The following is a 19,309-nucleotide window of genomic DNA, read 5'->3' as shown; positions in this document are numbered from 1 at the left end:
AATGTGTGTTCCATAGTGATTTCTAGGGTAACCTGGGCTATAGAATGAGACCATGTCTTGTTTGTTTATGTTTGGTTTTGGTTTTTGAGATAGGGTTTCTCTGTGTGGCCCTGGCTGTCCTGGAATGCACTCTGTAGACCAGGCTGTTCTCAAACTCAGAGATCCACCTTTCTCTGCTCCTAAATGCTGGGATTAAAGGCGTGTGCCACCAATGCCTGGCTGAGACCCTGTCTAAAAAAAAAACAAAATAAAACAAATAAACCTCGATGCTGGTGAGATGTTTCAGTGACTAAAGGTGCTTGCTGTCAAGCCTGACCACCTACGTCCATTCCCTCATGAATTCATGTGGTAGAAGAGAACAGACTCCAAAAAGTTGTACCCTCCATGAGTACCCATATGAGTACCTACACACACACACACACACACACACACACACACACACACACACGTAAGTCTTAAGAGAGCGAGTTGAGAAGATGGCGCCACAGGTAAGAGCATTTGCTTTGTAAGCACAAGGACCTAAATTTGAACTCCCCACATAAAAAGCTGAACATGACTGCAGCCTCAGCATTGGGTCTCAGAGCCACGTTGACACGTAGGACCAGCCTAACTAAAAGGGTGAACATCTGGTTCAGAGCAACCCTAAGGTAGAGAGTGACAGAAGACACCTGATGTCCTACACTGGGTGACATGTGTGTGCACAGGGACACTCACCTGTACATGTATGTGCATACACCATGCATGTATAACAAGCACATGCCCATACCCACCGAGAATCCCGCCTGCTGTTAGACTTCCTGCAGATCCAGGCCTTGTTTAGGTTCCTTCTCCCACTCTAGAAGACAAGTGAACAAATGCCTTTGAAAACCACAAGTAGCAGAAACCACAGGTGGTGGTGGCGCAGGCCTTTAATCCCAGCACTTGGGAGGCAGAGGCAGGCGGATCTCTATGAATTCGAGGCCAGCCTGGTCTACAGAGCAAGTTCCAGGACAGGCTCCAAAGCTATGCAGAGAAACCCTGTCTCCAAAAACTAAAGCAAAAAGACAAACCCCACAGATGGTCATGTTCGAGAGTGGCGCACAGGGCACACAGTTTCATCTGGAATAGTGTAAACCCTCATTGAGGCTGTCACCTTGTTCTCCTAACACACCAAGCCTTGGTAATGAAGCTACCACTTCATGAATCCTTACCACACATGTCCTTGACTTAAAGAGGACGAAACTGGGATGGAGAGATGGTTAAACAATGTGCCCCCTGACACATACAACCTGATACCCCAACACTGGGCAAATATTTATTGACTAAAGTCAAAAGGGATCGATTGCAATTTGGTTCCCTTTGTGTACCAGAATAGCTTCTGGCAGAAGCACCAGGCCTCCAAAGGCTACATGAAAGGAGCATTACTCCAGTAAAAACTTAGGGAAAATCGGGGACCTGGATTTGAGCTCAGGTTCTCCACTAACCAGCCTCGGTAAGACACTTCACCTCCCTGAGTTCCAGATTCTGCAGCTGCGAGCTGTCTGCAGCATCTTCTCAACGTGACTGGCAGGAACACACACAAAACACCTTGCAAAGGCTCACTGGAGGCCTTCTCCTGGGGCATGAGAGGTTAATGGCCCACCCGGAGCAGAAGCAAGGAGCAGTCGCTGAGCCACCATGCCGTTCATTCTTGCTGCACAGGGAAGCTATCTTGCGGAGTGTTTTCTCTCAGGGTGGAATGATGGCGTATAGGTAAATCAGTGAGAGGGAGTGCCAGCTCCGACTCACACAGCTGCCCACTCGGTGCTCCTCAGGCCTCCTGCATGCCTTGCCTTAGGCACTGTCTATCTGTACTCATCCTGAGAACCACCAGGTAAACAAGATCCTTTAATACATCTTTATACGTGCGAGTGATCCAGAGAAAGGCCTTTGAATGTCCTAGAATCCAGGAACGGCACAAGCCAGGCCTGCCTCCCCAGATTCTCTTGGCTGGTCAGATCTTCCCGGTTAGGGGCCATGGATGATAAACAGGTGGGACTGGCAGATAACTAGTAACCCCCGAGTTACTCTGGTAAGGAACACATCCGTCATGAGCTCCTACCCGCCCCCCACTTTCTCTGACGCTGGAGTGCAGGGTTAAGGGTGGGCAGGTGGCTCATGGGAGAATCCTACAAGCTCTTACTTCTCTTTTGCTGGACCCTAGCTGAGCCTGAGTCTTGTGGAACAGGCTACACTGGGGATAGCCCATCAATATCATTTCAGGTACCTCTGGCTCCTATAGAGATTACAGAGTGCCAAACTCAATCCCCCCGCCTCAGTCTCCTAAATGCTGGGAATCTAACTTGGCTCATTCCTCATTTTGGAATGGGGGAGCAAGGAGAAATTCAGAACTGAAATCTCAGAACGATTAAGTTTCTCTAGATCATGGTCTCCCGACCTTGGCTATCTCCTGGGGGCCTGTGCTGTGTGCTGGGAGCCTGTGCCGGGTGCTGGGGGCCTGTGCTGGGTGCTGGGGGCCTGTGCCGTGTGCTGGGAGCCTGGGCCGGGTGCTGGGGGCCTGTGTTGGGTGCTGAAGGGTGCCTTAGCAGCGTATTTGGCCTCCACATTCCCTGGGTGCCAGCAATGCCCCTCCCCCATGGTATAATAAAAAAATATCTCCAGACACATCAATGTCCCCAGGGAATAAAGCTGGAATAAAGCTGCCTCGAGTTGAAAACTATCCACCTAATGGTTTCCTGGGATTTCCCCCTAGCGAGCTGATGCTTTTGTTCAGGAGGCCTCTCCTAAGAGCCAAGGGGAGAACTGGCTGATGAGAAGAATTCCAGCCCTTGACCTCCACTTTCCATACCCCGCTTCGAGGAGCCCAAGGGAAGCCTTTTGCTTCCCATATGGACCACTGCAGCCCCTTGCCCAGCTATCCATGCCAGTTTGAAATGCTGTGCCAGGCTGGCCCACATTTGCATCTTGACATAGCATGCCCTCAGTGTAGCACCGCCAGAGGGGTCGCCCCACGGCCCATGTGTCCACGGCTCGTGTGTGTGTGTGTGTGTGTGTGTGTGTGTGTGTAAAATAGTGTCAGGAGGAAAGGGCTGACCACTGTCTCTGCCCTTCACTGAAACAAAGGCAAGTTAATGGAAGAAATTATATCTATGTAATCAAAGCTTGATGTGACATTTGACCCTTCAGACTGAAGACCCACGACCCAGGGGAAACTACTTTTATGTTGAGTTGATGAAGAAGGGACAGACATGTAGAAAAATGGTGGACGTAATGACAACCAAGAAGGACCCAGCAAGGCCTCTCTGTAAAGTGTGGAGTCAGACTCAGCTGAAGCAGGAATCTTTGACCTTGACAAGTTAGGGCTGCTTTTGGGGAAAGGACCTCAGCATCTCTGGCCCATCTTGAGGGAGGGAAGAAAGTCCGGGGTTCGGAGCTTGCCCCAGTGGCAGATGAAGGATGAGAGACAGGGAGCAGAGAGTTGCTCAACCGAGGCCTCGGGGACCCTCCTCTTGAGATACTGGGTTCTGAACCCTAACAAGAAAGGCAGACTATGGGGCACGGGGATGCTTTCCTTCTCGGACTTCCTCCATTTCCCCAGGCAAATTACACGCTTCTGTAATGAAATAGTTTCTGGACTGAGATGGAAACTCAAGCCCCTGGTGCCCCCTCCTCATGAGAGTCCTGGAAAGGAAAGGAAGAGAAGCAGTTTGGCATGGGACAGAGACCGCTCCCTCCAGCCAGCAGAAGCTTCCAAACCCGCCACTGGGCAGAGCTGGGACGTGGGCAGTTTCAGAGAAGCCGAGCAAAAGATGAGATTGTACGGTAGAGGGGGGCCCGAAAAGGTCAGAGTTTTTATTCTCAGTCTGTCAGCGCCTGGCGTGTAGCTGTCCCCTGCCACTGCTGCGGACCGGGGAGCAGGTGACGCTGGCCAGATTCCAAGGACAGGCCTGCAGGAGCATCCTCTGCCACTAGGCTTCCCTAGTGTCACTAGGCTTTCCCAGGTCAGCGCTGTCCTGACAGGTGGTTTTAGAAAACAGTTCCTGTGGGGCCATAGGTGAGGAGACAGAGGGGACAGCTGTGGGAACAGGAAGCACGGATAGGACAGCGCAGGATGTGACTCTCGGGCACCATTGTGGAGAGAAAGAACTAGGGGGTAGAGGCACGGAGCAGAGCTCGGAGAGAGACTCGGGCCCCTGCCTCGCATGCTCTCTCCTCTTTCAGCTCTCCCTTCCAGTTCTCTAGAAAACCGAAATACCAACCTCGAGGTGACTGGGTGGGAGATGAGGAAGAGGAGTGGATTTATGGTCCTTTGCTGGCCAGTTAGCAGTTCCTTCCCTGAGGAAACTCGGACAGTCTGCCAGATTCCTCAAAAACAGGAAGAAGAATCGGGGATACTTTAGAGACCGCACACCCAGGACAGGCTTCTCGATCTCACAAAAAACCATTTATTTTTATTTTTTAAAACAGCATCAGGGACAGAATTTAGGGCCTTGCACAAACCAACCACTGAACTAAACTTTTTTTTTTTTTAATTAAAATTTTTTCTGTGAGCCGGGCGGTGGTGGCACATGCCTTTAATCCCAGTACTCGGGAGGCAGAGACAGGCAGATCTCTGTGAGTTCGAGGCCAGCCTGATCTACAAGAGCTAGTTCCAGGACAGGAACCAAAAAGCTACAGAGAAACCCTGTCTCAAAGAAAAAAAAATTCTGTGAATGTGGACATGTAGCTCAGTTGATAGAATGCTTGCCTAAGATGCACAAAGCCACAGATCCAATCCACGGCACTGCCCAAATTCAGCAGGTGGCAAGTCCTAGCACTTGGGAGACCAGAAGTCAAGGCCTGGGTTACATGAAACTCTGTCTCAAAAACCTTTTTTTTTTTTTTTTTAAGACAGTTATTCTCATACTTACAAAAAAAAATGGTTGGATGTGGTGGCACATGCCTTTAACCTCAGCACTCAGGAGGCAAAGACAAGTAAATCTCTATGAGTTCCGGCCAGTCTGTGGTATGTGGGGGTGGGGGGCTCCTCAGAAAACCAATAAATATGTAGAAAGCTGGAATCTAGCTCAGTATTAACTAGAGCACTTACCTAGCATGCACTGGTCTTGGGGTTTGATTCCCTAATACCAAGGTGTACAGAGGAAGAAAAGAAAAAAGAACCTATTTAGAAAGCTCACTCACACACTTTGCCCTGTGTCTCCAAAGATTTGCGGGAATACAATATGATTCCAGAGCCAAGATATCAGCTCTGATGCAGATGTACCCACCACTCCCTCTCAGACAGATGAGTGGGCCTGTGTGTGTGTGTCTAATTCTATACAGTGTAAATGTGAATATCCATCACTAGAATCAAGTTCTGAATATTACACATTCCAAGGATTTCCCATATTGCCCTTTTATCAACACACTTTGACCTTCCATTCCCTCCTGTGCCTCCAGTGCTGAAGTTTTGTTTCAAAGTGTTTCAAAGGGGCTGGAGGGATTGCTTTTCCAGAGGACCTAGGTTTAGATCCAGCACCCAAAATGGCTGGCACAGAATCATCTATAACTTCTTGGGATCTGATGCCCTCTTCAGGACTCTATGGGCATTGGCATGCTCACACACACACACACACACACACACAAATAAATAAAAACAAATGTTGTTTTTGGTGTGTTTGTTTTTCAAGACAGGGTTTCTCTGTCTAACAGCCCTAGCTGTCCTGGAACTCATTCTGTAGACCAGGCTGGCCTCGAACTCACAGAGATCCGACTGCATCTGCCTCTCGAGTGCTGTAATTAAAGGTGTGCACCACCACCACCCAGCTAAAAACAAATCTTTTAAACGAAATGTTTTGTGTGATTCTGGGAATGCTTGTCTTTCAACGCAGTCCCTTGCATAGATAGCTAACCAATCATCAGTAGTTCATTTCCTTTTATTCCTGATCTCTTAGTACTTGTAGTAATTTGAATGTAATTGGCCCCCACAGTCTCACAGGGAGTGGCACTGTTAGGAGCTGTGGCTTTATGGGACCAGGTATGGCCTTGTTGGAGAAAGTGTGTCGTGTCACTGTGGGAGTAGGCTTTGAGTTTTCCTATTCTCAGGGTACCATCTAGTGTCTCTGTTGACTTCCTGTTGCCTTGTGATCAAGTTGTAGCCATGTGTGTCTGCACGCTGCCATGATGATAATGGACAGAACCTCTGAAACTGTAAATGAGCCACCCCAATTAAATGTTTTTCTTTTAAGAATTGCAGAGGTCATTATGTCTCTTCTAACTAAATCCTAACTAACAGACTACCCAAATCTGCTTTGCCACTCACCTGTTGTGATAGGCCTTAAGTGATAGGCAAGATAAGGTTACTATAGGTTACTATGTGCTTACCTGTGCCAACCTTAGTGGTGTAACCTTGAGGTTTTTGGTTTTTTATTTGTTTGTTTTTCCTGAGATAGGGTTTCTCTGTAGCTTTGGAGCCTGTCCTGGAACTAGCTCTTAAAGACCAGGCTGGCTTCGAACTCACAGAGATTCACCTACCTCTGCCTCCCAAGTGCTGGGATTACAGGCGTGCACCACCACCGCCTGGCAACCTTGAGCTCTTTATCCAGTTACAGCATCCTCCTGGGCACACCATGGACCCTCAGTCACTAGTCCTTGGTAGTGGCTGTAGATAGAGTTCGGTCCCAGTAAGGGGAAGGGAGAAAGTGAAAAATGGAAATTGCAAAAAAACAATGACCAAAAAAATCAAGGCCCAGTTTGAAAACGGTCTGACCTGAAGACAGGGGCCACCATTAGCACAAAGTGGTTTGTACTGTAAGAGAACAACGCGTAGTCTGATATGTGTGGCCAGGCGAAGATGGCCTGCAGATGCCAGATCACTGATGGAGGCGACAACAGGGCTGGGGACAGGCCTGACGCGCGCTCACTCACATTCTAGAGAGACTCTCTCTCTGAGGCACCACTTCCTAGCCGTAATATGGAGAGCAGATCTCTGTCCTGAAGGTCAAAGGGAATAGATAAGATAGTGTGTATGTAGTTTTGGACTCCCACCAGCCCCGGAGCAGCTGTTAGTGTTCTATCGGCCTCCATCCCAGTCACACAGATGCTGAGGCAGGCGAGTTGAAAGGGACTGGGAGAGGAGCTGGGCCTGGAGCGGGCGGGCACCTAGGCTGCCTAAGCAGTGAGTGCTAGGTGGACGTAGGCACTTCTCTAAGTCCAGGCCATGTTTCAAACAGAGTAGAAATTCACAAGTCGGGATTAGACCCAACGGATCCATCTGCCATTCGGCTGGGCACCTATCCCTATTGCCTCCTGTCTTAGTCAGTTGATATAGATATGAATAATTTGCATTAGTATAGATTTTGCTTTATTGATAGAGATTTAAGGTCAATTTTGTTATATGTAGATGTATTTCTGATCTTGACTAAGGTATTGTGATTGTGTAGTTCATTTAAAAATGTAATGTATATAGGTTGTTAATGGATAATCATTAATAATAGTTAAGTTTGTAGTTATGTTAGTTAAGATTTTCTAGATGTGCATAGATATATTTTAGATAGGCATTCTTCATATTTTTCAAAGATTATAGAATATGGCATTTTAAATGTTTTAATAACTTAGGGCTTTTCATGACAATGAGACACTCTGCTCCTGGCAGCACCAATCTACTTCAAGAGGAAGATGGGTATCGAAGAGGATCCTTATGGAGTTTGATAGCCATTTGTGCAAGAAACTGCTCTTGCCTGGACTATTGCATAAACTGGACACAGAGAACCCGCAGATAGAGGACTGCTGAACTTGCCTAAAGGTGAGATGACCTTTTGGGGTTCCTGATTCATGAAAGAGTCTGCTAGACATTCTTCAGGACAAGCAGATAGTGACTGCCTTTGAAATTTCCTGCTTTGTGGAAATGTCTGCTGGAAACTATGGGCCTGTAGGCCGAAGATGGATGCCCCAACGGTACAGAGGAACTTTGGGTGACTGCCCAGGCAGCGAGATGTCTCTGTCATTTCTAGAGCTTTGGATTTCTTGTCGGCTTAGGTAATATTGTATCTTTCTGGAATCTTTGAAGGAGTTGAAGAATAGTTTAGTTATAGTTTTCCTTAGTTATGATATAGATTATTGTAATTTTTGTTTGATAACTGTTTTGTTATATGTAATTTTGCTATGTTAAGTTAAAGCCTTCCTTTTTTTTTGTTTAAACAGAAAAAGGGGAAATGATGGAGGAAGGTCATTGGTTAATTATAATAAACCAACTGCTTGGCCTCATAGCTTAGAACACAGATGGGAGGAGTAAACAGAATAGAATTCTGGGCAGAAGAGGAAATGAGGTCAGACTCTGCTCTGCTTCCAGAGGGACCAGACAGCTCTGCTCTCTGGAGCAGAGACGCCATGCTCTGCTCTCCCAGGCAGCTCCAACCCACGATGGACTTAGGCTAGAATCTTCCCGGTAAGCGCACCTTGGGGTGCTTACACACATTATTAGAAATGGGTTAGAACAGGTGCGAGAATTAGCCTATAAGGGCTAGAGTATGGGCCAAGCAGTTCTTTAAATGAATACAGTTTGTGTGTTGTTATTTCGGGCATAAGCTAGCCAAGCGGCCGGGGTGTTGGGGACGCAGCCCCGCCGTTCCTATTTCAACAGTCAGTGTCCTATTGCTGTGAAGAGACGCCGTGACCATGGCAACTCTTACAAAAGAAAGCATTTAACTGGGGCTGGCTTACAGTTTCAGAGGTTTCGTTCATTATCATTGTGGCCAGAAACACAGAGGTACGCAAGCAGACGTGGTGCTTGGAGAAAGTAGCTGCGTAGCTACATCCAGATCCTCAGGTGGCAGGAAGGGAGAGTGACACTGGGCCTGGCTTGGACTTTGAAAACCTCAAAGCCCACCACCACCAGTGACACACTTTTTCCAACAAGGCCACGCCTCCGAATTCTTTCAAACAGTGCCCCTCCCTGGTGATCCTCTGGGGACCATTCTCATTCACACCACCACCTTATCATCATCTTCATCACCACGACTACCAGCATCGCCATCACCGCCAGCATCTTTTTCACTGCCAAATACCCAATTCCCCACGTGATCTTGAAAACTATAAATTAAACCCTGTCACTCCTCCGTGTCCTTTTGAAGGATTTCCTGTTACGGAAGAATGAGATCCACACCATCTGGTTTCTGCCAGTTTACCTGGCCCCATTTCGGTTTCCTCTTGCTCTGACTGGCTTTCTTCCTGGAGCTCACCCACCTAGTAAACAGTCCTGCCTCTGGACCTCTGCACCTGTCATTCTGTCTTCCTAGTGCTCTCCTCCTAGATCTCCAGGGGAGGAGCCTCCTTAGGATCAGCTCCAACATCACCCCAAGGACATCCTCTCCCTTCCCCCACCCACCCCTATCGTCACATTTGACTTTCTCCTTACCAGCTGAAGTCGGGAGTGTGGGGTTTTTTGTTTTGTTTTGCTTTTTGTATTCTCCAAGTCAGTAGAGGCTTTATCTGTCCCATTCACCTGTGTGCCCCCAGATTGCAAAAGGGCCTAAGAAATATTGCATTGGGTGACAAAGGGAACAGCCTGAGATTTCATTGGGACTGAGAAAAGCCCACATTATGAGAAGAATATGGGTCTTGGAGCCCAGAAGCCCAGAAGCCCAGGCAGGGGCTGGACTTCTCTGCAGTTACTTTTTCTCATCTGGAAGGTAGATGTTGCTACCTTGCGGTTTTGAGGGGAGCGTGGGAAGGATGAGTGGAGTACGTGAAAGACCAAAATCGGTATGAATATGCTCTGGCTTCAACCTCCGTCCACGTGCTTATCTAAAGAGAGTGAGATGGTTTCGGGGTTGCTGGCTGGGGAGCTCGTCTTCATACCTGTAGTCAGGGCTGTCATACTTTCCACTTACGAAAGGAAGCTGGCCTCTGGCATCCTGAGAGGGTGGTGGCAGGGTGGGGACCCAGAAACTACTCCCCGCAGTCTGAGGCCAGGCTACTACTGAGGTCCTGTGCTTCACAGGGAAAGAATAGTGTTCATATTTTTTCCCCAGATTTATTTTGTTTGTATGAGTGTTTTGTTGCCAGAATGTATGTATGTTCACCATAAGCATGTCTGGTGCCCATGGAGACCAGAAGACACTGGATTCCTAGAACTAATTACATAAAGTTACAGACAGGTTGTTTTTGTTTGTTTGTTTTGTTTTTTTTTTTTGAGACAGGGTTTCTCTCCGTAGCCCTGGCCATCCTGGAACTAACTGTGTAGACCAGGCTGGTCTCGAACTCACAGGGATCTACCTGCCTGTGCCTCCCGAGTGCTGGGATTAAAGGCGTGCGCCGCCACCGCCCGGCTAAGGGCTCTTAACTGTTAAGCTGTCTGATTCCAGCTCTGATTTTCCACACTTCTAAGTGGTTAAAAAGAAAATCAAAGGAGTGTAGGGCCAGGTGTGTAGCTGACGGGTCCAAGCCCTTCCTGGCTAGGACAAGGCCCTTCGTTCATTTGCAGTACTAGGGGGAGAGATTCCTTTTGGGACACATGAAAGTCAAACTTCAATGTCCACAGGTAACAGCTTCTCATTAGACTCAACATCTCCTTCACTGATACCTATGGCTGCTTTTGTGCCATAAGCAGAGGCAAGAAGAGCTATGGAGACCATGAGGGCCCCAAATAACTTCTGTCTGGCCCATTTCAGAAAAAGTCAAGGGCCTGTCTGAAGTCTGTGTGATGCTACTGAGGGGTAAGGATGGCTCCCAGGGGACCCGTCCCTGTCCAGAGCTCCAGCTGCAAGCACTCAAGAGGCAGAGGCAGGCAGAGGTCTGATTCTGAGGCCAGCCAGGTCTACAGACAGAGTTCCAGGACAGCCAGGGCTACACAGAGAAACCCTGTCTTGAAAAACTTAAAGAAGAAGGGAGAGGACGAGGAGGAGAAGAAGAAGAATTAGAAAGGCCTTGCTTCACCTATGTCCCCAGAGGCAGTGCCCACCTCCTGGAGCCGAGAGGACTTTTTTTTTTTTAAAGATCTATTTATTTATTATGCATACAATGTTCTGTTAACATATATACACTAGAACAGGCACCAGATCTCACTATAGATGGTTGTGAGTCACTATGTGGTTGCTGGGAATTGAACTCAGGACCTCTGGAAAAGCAGCTAGTGCTCTTAACCTCTGAGCCATCTCTCCAGCCCCCCAGAGGACTTTTGGGGAGGAGTTCCTCAGCAATCGCTGGGGTGACCTGCCCATCACTGTTTGCCCCCTCCCTGGTAGGTAGGGAGTGGGATCGTTGAAGTGGCTCCACTTCTTTGAGACATCAGCTCTTTAAGATACAGGTGACCTTGCCCAGGGAGTTACCCTGTGTGCCCTCTGTCCTGGAGACTATCCCACCCACATCCGCTCTGCAGTCTGTGTGGGAGACAGCCTGCAAGAGTCTGTTGAATTATTCTTAGAGAGGAGAGGAGAAATGGTGGCCTCTGGAAGGTGGGAAGTCAGCTCCTAATAACAGGCCTCTCTCTGTCTCTGGGGAGTGTATAATAATCCTCCGTGTGACAGAGATGCCAGGCCTGACAGAGACCAAGACATCGAGGGAAGTTGCTTTGTGGCCTTGTTGGGGCATGGGCGGTACACACTCAGGGCTACAGTGGGAAGTGGTTCCAGCCTGGCTTAAGCTAAGGTGCCAGGGGACAGAGTGAGAGAGCAGGAAGAGACTAGCTGCCTAGGAGGTGAGGACGCAGGGTGGCAGTGTGACTTGGGCAGCCGCATGCCCACTGGAGCCTCCTTCTTCCTCTCTGATCTTCCACCATACCTGAGGAGTCTGGAGCACCAGGCTGGCATGCCCACAGCATTGCTTCCTCTAAGGAAGAGAAAGGTTCCTTTTCCTAAATGCCTTTTGGAAAACAGAGATAGAGTATATGTCTCCCGCCTCACTCTGGGGTGCCTTCCTTAGAGAGGGACTTAGTTTGAAGAGAATAGGACAAGGTCAGGCCCCTGCACTTAAGGCTCCATGGCCCAGGCAAGTAATTCATTGCTTCTCTGAGCTTACATTTCCGCCCCATAATAACACCTGTCTCTCAAGGTCACTGTAAAAACCAAATGACAGGTTGCACACAAAAGCCACTATGAAAACCAGGAAGCCCAGACAGGAGCATTCACTAAATGAGCTTCAGCCTTTCTGCTTACGCTGTCTGGGCAGACAAAGGGGACCTTGCTCATTACACTAGCATGAGTCGGGTCCCACCAGACTGTAGAGAAAAAGCAGAATATTTCCCCAACAGGACAGATTTCTGTCCCCAAGAGGCTGAGGGTGGTGCTGGCAACGGCCTGGCCTTGCAGGCTCACACAGTTGCCCCTCCCCCAGGGTGGTGTGCTTGCATCTCTGATAAGGCCCTGGCTTCCTGTTTAAGCCCAAAGGCCGTTAAGAAAGAATGAGATAGGGTGGGTTTTGGTTTCCACAAAACTAGTGCTTTGCTTCCCAACCCTGGGCAGGTGGAACGGCGGTGACTACGCGGGCTGCAGGTGGCACCTCTCTCAGCTTTGATGCTTGGGAAGGTCGTGAAGGTTCTAGAAATGCCCGAGTAACTCAGGGGAGACCAGAGCAACGGGAGCGCTGGGAGTTCCAGCCATTGCTGCCGCTCTGTCCACACAGCCCTTAACAAGTCTCATTCTGTAAACCAGAACGGGCACCCTTCTGTCCCCTTCCAGAGCTGCGAGGGACCAGTGGCAAGTGCTCACAGAGGAGAGCTGAACTTGGTGCCGTGTGCACAAGCACAGCAGGGCCATGACCCAGGCCAACCATGGCACGGAACTGCAGATGAGGGGTGGGGACAGAAAAGTGGGGTTCCCACTGAGTACTCCATCCTGCACTCCACCGGCATCTGACCTTCATCCTGCGGGACAGCTACCCCATCTGAATCTTACAGAAGGATCTGCCTACTTCAGCAGCCAGGTCCCTAGCACACAGTATGGGCTGTGGACGGGCCAGCTCGAGTCGGCCTGCTGTTTGCCCTGGTCTTCATGCCCACCAGGGATGTAGAGTACCTGTCTTGGTTATGGCTATGAGATTAAGCTGGGGTAGGAGAGAAGCCAACTGGAAGAAGTGTGGAGGGAGGCGGCGGTACAGCGGCCCCACATCTGACCCTGTGTCTGCTGTGTGCCCTCTGGTCTCAGCACCCTTTCGGTGCCCCTGGTGAGCCCATTTGCCCATGACTGCCATGACATTGTGTGATCTCATGTGCTAGTCTGGCATCTCCCTTCCCACGTCCCACTGAACTAAAGTGACTGTCCCTGCTCCCTTCTTTTGCCCTGGAACCCTTAGGTTTCTACACTACTATTTCTGGAGCCCATGTCCCTGGCCAGATACCTGGACCCAGGTTGCCACTCCTTCCCAGAGGCTGGATAGACTGTATGCTCCCTGCTACTTCAGAACCTGGTTATTAATGACTTGCTCACTTGTTATCTTGAGCATTGCATCAGCACCGTGAGAATCACTTTATTGCCACTTAACTTGGTATCAGTCCCACTGGCTCCCTCAGCCACACAGGACTAGCTGCAGCAGGGAATACCACCAAAGCCATTCCCGGCCTAGCTCACATGGCTCTGGGCTTAGCTCACAGAGCTCCAGGCCCAGCACACACAGCTCCGGGTCCTTGTTAGCCATCCCAGTTCTCAGCATCCTCGGATACCCAAGAAGGAGCCAGCTCATCTCACCTGCCTGATACCCTTGGATTAACTTGCACTGGATTCGGTTGAGCAGGCACTTACGAGAACAAGGTTAGATTTTATACCTTGCTCAGACACCATAGGCAGTCCTCCTTCTCGCTGTGATTCTAATGCTTTCCTGGCTTTCAGCTTCCATTTAGTACACTGGGTGAGCAAATGCTATGGAAACACTGATTAGCGTAGGTGACATTTCATCCTCTGTCTCTGTTGTGCAGTGTGAGCCCAGAACTTCTCCTTGCACCCTTCTACCCCTTGCTCGACCCCTCTGTAGACTCTGTAGACTGCAGTCATAGCTCACAGCCCAAGCGAGTCCCTCTGTGATCCTCAGCCGCTGTGAGCTCTGTCCAGGTCTGCTGCTGCTCTCACATGGCTGGGTACAGGGCTGGTACTGAGGCCATCTGAGTCAGCCCCCACGCTGCAGGACAAGACACTCAAGCCCTGCCTGGGCACTCACTTTCCTCGGCTCTACCACCTTAGGCAAGTTGTTTGCCCTTAGTTTCCCCCACTGTAAAAGTGGCACCTACCTCCTGTAGAAATAGCAGTGGGAACCACCCCCAGATGTTTTGAGAAGCACCCAGGAGCTGTGTTTCTCAGCAAAGGACCAAGCAGCCATCGGGTCCTGTCTCCAGCATCCTATAAGCCCAATGCCGCCCCATTCTGCCCACTTCCCTGACTGGCCCACTGAGCCAGGATTATCTTTACCTCGAGGCTTGGCATGGAGCCTGCCAAGTTTGTGGTTGTAGACATATGGCTGAGCCACCTCTGGGTGCCACCTTCAGATCCTGGGGCCAACTGTTATCTCCCTGGGGCAGGAGCTATCCAAGGTGTTCTCCATCTCAGCATGGCATCCAATTTAGGGTTCCATATCAAAGACAGAATGGGTATGACGGCTTTGACCCCAAGTATGTTTAACTTGTTTGAAAGTGTCCTCGGTGGATCTCTGTGAATTCGAGGCCAGTGTGATCTACAAAGCGAGTTCCATGACAGGCTCCAAAGCTACAGAAAAACCCTGGGGGAAAAAAAAAAGAAAGGAAAGGAAAGGAAAGGAAAAAAGAAAAAGAAAAAAGAAAAAAAAAAAAAGCAGCCTTTACCTGACCCTTGCAGGCAGGCAGAGTGATCTAACCCCAGGTACAGCATGACTTTTACTTGTTACTTAACAGATGTTAGTGGGCTGAGAAATGATGGCTCTGATGTCCATTGAGTAGCACTCCTCTGTGGGACACCACAGCCCACACTTGCTACATTGTAGCAGTCTCCTGTGACAGACTCATTGGAGAAGGATTTCCATTTCCCTGGGGGAATGGAATTGTCAGAGCTCTGTGTGGTCTCTAGCTCTTCCCCATTCTCTTGACCCAGGTAAGGTAGCCCCGCACACAGCCGGAGCTCTCATGGACGCTCAGTGTTCAAGTGTTCATGAAGACACAGCACCTCCGCGGCATTGGGAGCTGTCACACAGCTGGGTGAATGACTGACGGTATGGGGTTCACTTTCCTCCATGAGGAAGGAGACGGCTTTACATATGCCTTGATCTCACAGACTTGACTTAAGACACCTTCATCAGGTGTCTAACCACATCCCAATGTAGCCTCCTACTTAGGCTTATACAAGAGGCACCTTAGGCTGTAGTTGCAACACATGTGGAGGGAGGGAGAGAGGGAGAGAGGGAGAGAGGGAGAGAGAGAGCAGTTCATCCACCCCCCCCCCCATCCCTACCTTGCTTAATGCCCACTTGAAGTCATTTGGGCCTTGCCTCTAGGTGTATCTCCCCTCTAACCCTCTCTATTTCTTTGAAGCTTGCTCTGCTTGGCTCCCCATAACTCTGCTCTTAGTTTGCTCTCTGAAGCCATTTCTAGATATTGCTTTCGCCCATGCAAAAGCCAAGAGCTTCCTGCAGCAGGAATGGGCTCAGTGTTCCAGTTCTGTTACGACGATTGCTTGCTCCCACCCTCTACACTTTACCTCTGCTTGTTGAAGCTGCAGCTGAGAGGCACCTGGTTCTCAAAGATTCCCTGGGCCGGTCAGGGAAGTAGTGGGGGTGGTGGGGGCGGTGGGGGTGGGGTGGGGGAGTAAGGAGTGGTACCGTGTAATAGCCTCAACAAGGAAGTCTGAATGCAAGAGACCAGTCCCTCATAAAAGGGTTCCAGAACATTCTCTGAGGGAAGCTTTTCCCAGAAAGTGCCTGGAAGAGTGGGACTGTTGTTGTGTCCTAAGCTATGTGGTGAGGACCTCATTTGTCAACAACTGTGAGGCTCTCTGGCCTCTGACAGCAGTCAGGGTGGAGCACAGTGACCCCACGACCCAGAGGCCACGAGCATCCCTGAGCTGGAGAGGGGAGATGAGCCATCTGGTTCTGTCAGTGCTTTCGATTTCCTACTCTTTCACTCCCAGAACATCCTGGAGCTTGGCATGCTCAGCACTGGCAGGCCTGGCCCAGCTGCGGCTGTGCAATCTTCCAGGTTGTTCCTTATTCACCCTTTCCACACGGTTCCTCCTGGATTCTTCCTCACACCATAGAGCCTTTGTCAGGAGTATTGCTCAACTGTGGCTGTCCTGTTTCTGGCCTGCCCACCTCTAGCCCACTGGGCACAGGTGGCAGAGACAGCCACAGTCGTGACCACTCAATTCTCGTTCTTTCCCCTTCCTTTATTTCATTTTTGCTATTTAAAAATAACATATATTGAGCTAGCAAGATGGCTATAGAATAAAGGCACTTGCTGTCACACTTAATACTCTGAGTTTGATCCCCAGAACCCCCATGATGGAAGAATGACTTGTAGTCCCAAAGCATTTGTAGGCAAAGAGACAGAAGGGTCCTGGGGCTCTCACTTTAAAACCATGTTTTAAACCTTGGACTAGTTCTAGATCACAAAAATAACAGTGAATTCCTGTCCACTGTTGGGCCAGCTTTCCACAGCGCAGTAATCAAAACTGAGAAATTAATACTAGCGAAGTGCTGTTTACAAGAATGAGATTTTATTCCAAGTCTACTCTTTCCGTTGACACCCTTGTTCAAGATTCAATCCTATTATATGAGTAGAAACATCATTTTTAAAAAAATAATTTTAATTTTTTTAAAGATTTATTTATTATGTATACAGTGTTCTGTCTGCAGGTCAGAAGAGGGCACCAGATCTCATTACAGATGGTTGTGAGCCCCCAAGTGATTGCTGGGAATTGAACTCAGGACCTCTGGAAGAACAGCCAGTGCTCTTAACCTCTGAGCCATCTCTCCAGCCCGAGGCATCATTTTTTACACAAAGCTATAACTTGTTGTGCATGCTATTTTGTTACCAGCTCCGCTCACTTGATAACACATCACAAACCCTTCTCCAATTGCAATCATAATTCGATTTTTTTTTCTGACTGGCCTGGAACCCAGGACCATGCTAAAGACATCTTTGGTCGCTGAGCCGTACTTCTCCTCCTTAGGGTTTTGAGATGGATCTCACTGCTGTAGCCCAGGCTGCCTCAAATCACGATGCTCGTGCTTTCCCTCTGGAATGAAGTGGTTACAGACACCCACTACCTGCCTGTCACCATTTTTAATAGTAGCAGAGCTTTTCCTTGTGTGGATTCACCATAATTTGCTGAACCAGGGCCTTGTTCTACTGATTTGTTTCTAGCTTTCCCCAGCTCTGGAGAATAATGAGACACACGCTTCTGAAAGACACATCCCTGGCTACTCCCAGGAATAGAACTGCTGTGTCCAGGTGACCCATTCTTTCTTCCAATATGCCAGCATGGATTTGACCCTGTTGCTGGTCCTTCTGATTTCAAGAGACTGCTGCCTCTCACCCTGAGGCAGGCAGGAGAAGAAGGAAGAGATGGTGAAATGGCCATAGCTTTTGGGTTGTGCAGACAGGGAGAAGACATTAAAGGATCTGTGGGTCCTTCCTGGCTTCCCGGCCTTCTGCAAAGCCCACTCTCAGCTAGACATCTATCTCTTAGAAAGGAGGCTGCCTGCTCTGAGCCCAAGGATAATGGGGAGAAGATGGGGAGGGGGTGGGGCAGAATCTGCTAATGCATTTTGCCAGCATCTTTGGTTTCTCCAATATCCAGCCAGACTATTAGCAGGTCCCCAAGGATGGCCTTATTCCTCACATCATCCCCCATTTCCTATAAATGGGAAGTGACTAGGGAGTAGGGCTTTAGTATGTGTGTGCACATGTGAACAATGGGGGAGGGACAGGAGAACTGAGACCCAGAGAAGCTATTTGTGCAGAAGGGCCTCAGCATGGCGGGGAGGAACACAGGTGTGACACTTCCTCTGTGCTCCGAAGTTACAGGCAGAGCTAGATGAGGGGCTTCTGCAGCCACAGACTGTGATCTGGGAGTTGTGGGGAAAAGAATGAAACTGAGAAACTGCTTCAGTGTCTTTAAGTAATATTCGTGGCCTAGGTAGTCTTAAGCACTCAGAAACAGTTCCTGGCATACTGGTTACCCAGGATTATGGCAGAAGGCTGCACAAGGAGGAAGGGATATTAGAGCAGGATGGCCTAAGGCACTAAAGTCTCCTTGTGGCTTGGGAAGGAAGCACCTTTGTGGAAAACACAGTCTCAGGCAGTTGTTCAGGTGGCAGGCAGGCTGCTGGGTCTCCTACCAAGCTGTTCCCGCGCTCTCTGGAACCCTTCCCCCTCTTCCCTGGAGCAAGGAATGAAGCCCAGACAAGAGAGAGCACTCCCAGTCCTCTGAGGTAGGACAACACTCTTGCTCCCGCTGTTCTTGCCCAAGCCTGGAAAATACCACTGTCCATTCTTCCAGGCTCTGTAATTTTCCACCTGACCACCTGACCGAGCATTCCCCCTGACTCCTGCCCTTTATCCTGGGGCAAAGGGAACTCCTGGGCTCTCTGCTGGCCACATATAACTATGCCAAAAATGTTGGAAAGCCAGGGTCCCGGCTAGGGATGGAGGCTCATGTACTCCCAGAGAGGCCATGCCCAGATGGTTTTCAGATTGTCCTCTGCTTGCCCCTGTACACACACACTCTCTTCCCCACTACCCCACTTCTCCCTTTGGTATCTCCCTTTCTATTCTGCCCCCATCCTCCCACCCGGGGTTGCCTTTAAGGATCAGCTGACTAGCTGCCTCTTCTAACAGAACCCAGAACATGGGAAGGACTTGCCCCGTGGTGCACAGCTGGTTAACACCAGGCTAGCACTTCAATCCAGCACCACAGAGACCAGTTTCGACCTAAGGCCAGCCAGGTCCTTCCCATCAAAAGCATCTCCTGGGACTTTGTAGTGCAGATGGTTCCAGGACCCTATGGATACCCGATCCATCTCAAGATCTCGTGGTGTAGCATGGTGTATTTGAACACAAACCTACACACATCTTCCTGAAGACTTCATCTCGTTGACAGATTACACACACTTAATATGATATAAATGCTCACACAGGTAAGAACTTGTTATGTCTATCTTGCTCAGAGAATGACAAGAAAAAAAGGTCTATTCATATTCATACCGAGACAATCAAAATGATCCTCAGCCTAACACACAACACATATCAATGTAACATTTTCCTCTAATATTTTGTAATCGGTTGAGTCTCGTGCACCACAAAAATCTGCAGAAATCCCTGGCCTGTATTGAAATCAACAAGTCGCCTAAATGAATTTCTCCTCTCTTTATAAAATTCCATGGATGAAAGAGACACAAT

The sequence above is a fragment of the Alexandromys fortis genome, unplaced genomic scaffold (assembly GCF_014885135.2).
Source record: "Alexandromys fortis isolate MF-2015 unplaced genomic scaffold, M_Fortis_MF-2015_v1.1 scaffold_58, whole genome shotgun sequence".
In the NCBI taxonomy this organism is placed as follows: Eukaryota; Metazoa; Chordata; class Mammalia; order Rodentia; family Cricetidae; genus Alexandromys; species Alexandromys fortis.
This window is presented reverse-complemented; position numbering follows the sequence as displayed.